The following is a 4,464-nucleotide window of genomic DNA, read 5'->3' as shown; positions in this document are numbered from 1 at the left end:
TGTGCACACCCTTGGCTCAGCCCCACACGGGAGCTTCTCCAGCAGAAGGTGTCCCTCTTTGCTTAAGTGCTTCTGCCTGCTGAATATCAGGAACGTTTTGGGTGTCCCCTCTGGCCCCTATTAGTTAAATTCCTCTGTAGTAAAATCATAATAAAATAATTTCAGTGACCTTCTGCTAAAGAGCCCTATAAACAGCTCCTGTTAGAGGCACTTTGAGAGGCAAGACTAGCCAGCCACTGGTCTGCCTGTGAGACGGGTGGGTAATGAGAGAGCTTATAAGAGAATAGATTTAATTAGAACCTGTTAGCAATACGTTCAGCTAGTTCCTGTCATTATTCTCTGAGACAGAACAACACCTCCCCCCAAAGCTTTGGTAGCAATTTTACTTTTCTTATAGTCAGGAGTTGGGACGTGTCTAACTCACCTCCTTCCCCTCACCGAGGTTGGGTAGCCAATGGTTCCAGGACAGTGGTTCTCCACAAAAGTGGCTCTCAGTCTCGGGGGCACGTTGGAATCACCTGGGGATTTTAAAACTCTTGGTGCCTGGAGTCCACCCCCAGAGAGTCTAAATTATGGGGGCTAGGGTGCACCTTCGCATCAGGATTTTTAAATCTTCCTGGGTATTAATAATATGCTATTGTTGTATAATCTGACCAGGTCCAGGAAAAAAAAAGGCTAAATCCAGGCTGTTTGAACAGTTTATCATTGCCTGGAATTTACTTTCTGTATGTCGCAGAATATGACTTCATAATGAAGAACTTAGGAAAAATCTTTTGCTTGCTTTTTATTGTAAGTGGGGACTGTTTGTTGCACAGGGTGGCTGTGAAACCTAAGTGAGATCATGTAGCAGTGGTGGCGGGGACCCCGGAGTGCTCTGTAAACCAGGAGCTGCAGCCTCACACAGCTGCTTGGGGGTGGGGGTGGGCTCTGGCAACACCTACGGGAGGGGAAGAGAGGGCAGGGTGGAGGGTAAAAAGGAGTAGCAGGCCTGGGGTGAGCCAGGAGTTCTAGCTCAAGGTGGTAACACTGACCCAGGTCTGGCTGATTGTTGCCAAATGACTCTGCCCCTAATGTTACCAGAACTTTTTTTTTTTTTAAAGAAGACATATGTACAGATTTGTATGCAGAATTTCTCAATTTTAAGAACACCAAGTGCCAAAACATGTATTTGAGGACTAGACCCATGGATCGTGATTTTGTGAACTCTAAAATTGTACAGAACCAGGAACCTATTTAAAATCAGATTTTTAAAAAAAGTAAATGCCTTGCCCTGGCTGGTGTAGCTCAGTGGATTGAGTGCGAGCCTGCAAACCAAAGGATCAAGGTTCGATTCCCAGTCAGGGCACATGCCTGGGATGCAGGCCAGTTCCCAGCAGGGGACACACAAGAGGCAACCATACATTGATATTTCTCTCCCTCTTTCCTTCCCTTCCTCTCTAAAGATAAATAAATAATATATTTTTTTAAAAAGTAAATGCCTCCATTTCCAAACTCATATTGTCATTGTCTTACGGATTGACTCCCTTCTCTACAGGCTGCTTTGCTAGAAGAAGAGGAATTCTTTATCCCTGGAGACACTGGAGAATACATTAGTTAATTTTTTTTTAGAGTTTCTTAAGTTTTAAGGAGTTGTCATGCCTGGTGGGGAAGATGACCTGGGGAGGAGTCCTGAGCTGGAAGGGATCTTACCTGCTGTGTTATGTGGTTTCATTTGCCAGAGTCTAGCAAACCTTTGTACCAAGCTGGCAGGGTCAGGGTCCATGGGGTGGGTCTGGGGGCAGAAGGGAGAAGGGGAATGTCACAAAGGGACACTGGTGCAGTACTGACAGAGCTCCCCGTGCACGACTGTCCTGTTTATGCACACAGGGTGGGATCAAGAGATGCACAAAGTGGGCAGTATTTAAGGTAGGCGGTAGGAGGGAAATGAGAAGAGACTAAATTCTTTCTTAATCTTCACATGACATTTTTCTTTAATTGCTTTTTAGAGAGAGATGAAAGGGGAGAGAGAAACATCAATTGGTTGCCTCCCATACACGCCTGGACCAGGGACCAAACACGTAACCTTTGGTTACAGGACGATGCTCCAACCAGCTGAGCCACACCAGCCAGCGCAGAAGAGACTAAAATTTTGTCATGGGGAAAAGAGGTGCTGAGAGTCAGAACGAAGTAAGATTAATGTAGCCTCATGCTTTTCGAAACTGCTAGATTTTGACACGAAGGTTTGGCCATGGAACCAGCGGATGTACTGCAGTGCTGCTCCCTCATTCTTATGACTTTAGAGCACGTCAAGGAAGAACAAATATAAGAGGGAAAAGAGAAGACTGTTGTTTGGACATAAATGTCCTTCACAGAGTCCAGGAGTGATAGGGAAGCTATTAAAACATACAATGATAAACTGATTTATGCTGAACCGAGCTGCACCAAGTTAAACTTATTTTCCCATATTTTCTTTGAAGGCCTCTTTAGTTCTATATTTATTGTATAAGACAGCTCGCAATGCCCTCTCAAGTGTGGAGAAACAGCAGAATTCCTCAGCCAAAAAAAAAACAAAACCAAAGAAACATCAAAAGGTTGTAAAAGCAATCTCTTCAAGCTAAAGACATCATATCATAGAAAAAAGAGGTGAGAACTGTGATAAATTCCTTTGTAAAGTAAATGTAGTATGTGTAGTCCCACCCAAGTTTATGTGTTTTGTGGATCTGATTTTGGGTTTTCTTAAAGTAGGACGTTCCTGTGCCCTATCAGGACCTCTCCCCAGCAGTTAAGCAACGTTGAAATGAATGAACATGAGCAATTACCACTATCATCAATTCTCCCTTTCATACCATACTATCTGTATGGGTTTCCTATTTTGTATTAAGAGCTGAATAGAGTCATAGTATGTTAAGTAGGAAGGGAGTGTTGATATCCCTCATTCTGTCCTCTTCAATTTGTAGACAGGAACTCTGAGGCCCAAAGAGTTAGAGGGATCTGTCAGGGTCACATGGTCAAGTAGTGATTATAATGATGTTCTTGATTTTATCTAACACCCATGCCCTACTTCTTCTCAACAGAATTCCAGTTTGGGGATTTTTCCTTCCTCACTGTGACTCAGGGATAATCAAAGTGACACAGTTTCCAGCTTCAGTGTAGATCTGGTTAGTCTGAATGAATCAATTCATTCTCTTGGCAACTGCTATTGATCCAGTGGTGAGGACGTGACATGTGATGGCCCCATCAGACTGGGGAGAGGTCTTATATCTCATGCACACAGAAGACTCAGTCTCCTGCATGTGGCCTCCACTACCATTGGGAGCCATTTTTTCCACCATCATGTGCCTATTTAATGCAGGTGTCCAAGCACAATTAGAGCACCAATTGACCTCTATTAAGTGAAGGGCACTTTTCCACGTATCACAAAACTGACTCACAGTTCTCCATAGGCTAGACTATTCCACTGGGTATCTGCGCAAAGGAAACCTTTCCAACTTTATCAAGTTGCTGAGTAGAACTGGTGAGTAGCCATCGAATGGCACTGAGGGAATTTCTCTGGCTCAGTCCTTGGTGATTGAACATTTTACTGGTCCCCCAGTGCTGTGAATGGCATTGCCTGTATTTGCATATGGCTAATGAGACTAAAGAGGAAGAAAGTGCTTTACCTAGCCGAGATACTTTGGTTGTAAATGACAGATAATATGATTCAAACTGCCTTAATAAATAAAATGTCCTTGGAGGTGTGACTTAATCTATAGGCTCAAATGATGTCACTAGGACCCTGCCTCTATCATCTGTCCCATCATCTACCTTGGCTTTATTTATTCCTACATTCCACACAAGGGTGAGATGGGAGCAACAATGCCAGACATTCCTCCTCCCCTGCTCAACACCAATGGAAACGAGGTGAGCCTCTCTCCTTCTGAGGTGATGCAAATGTCCCAAATATTGGGGTGCCCAACATGGGGTACCCCTGTTGAGAATTGCCTGGTTTCAGGAGCTGTAACCGCACCCCCTGAGCCACGCCCCCCCCCCTTGGCTAAGGCTGAGTGATGACCTTCAGACCATAAGCCACTAAGGACACAAAGCTTATCTCCATGGCAGGGGCACCACCTCTGCCCCTTTCCCTTCACCCTGCCTGGCCCCCAATGCTTGATTGTTTAGCCAGTGACGGGTAAAATTCCTCAAGAAAGGGATGACCTAAGACAGGTGTGATCACAGGTGGCCCCAGGGAAGGACTTGGGGGGCTACCGAAATAGGGGGTAATGAACCCTCACCCCTCAGCTTTGACATAGCCTGAGTCCTCATTCTGTCTGCAAGAAGTCTCCTAATCTCTTGGCTGACTTACTTCCCCTACCTGACTTAAGCCTGAAACAATGCTGGAGGTGGGTGTGGCCCTGTGCTGGAAAGGGTGGGTTCCCTAGGGTGACCAGGTTTAAGAAAGAATGTGTAAAATCCCATGAAACTTGCTTTGTTTAGAATGCTCTCAAT

This window comes from Sturnira hondurensis, unplaced genomic scaffold (assembly GCF_014824575.4).
Source record: "Sturnira hondurensis isolate 20B ecotype Veracruz unplaced genomic scaffold, ASM1482457v3 Scaffold0013515, whole genome shotgun sequence".
Lineage (NCBI taxonomy): Eukaryota > Metazoa > Chordata > Mammalia > Chiroptera > Phyllostomidae > Sturnira > Sturnira hondurensis.
This window is presented reverse-complemented; position numbering follows the sequence as displayed.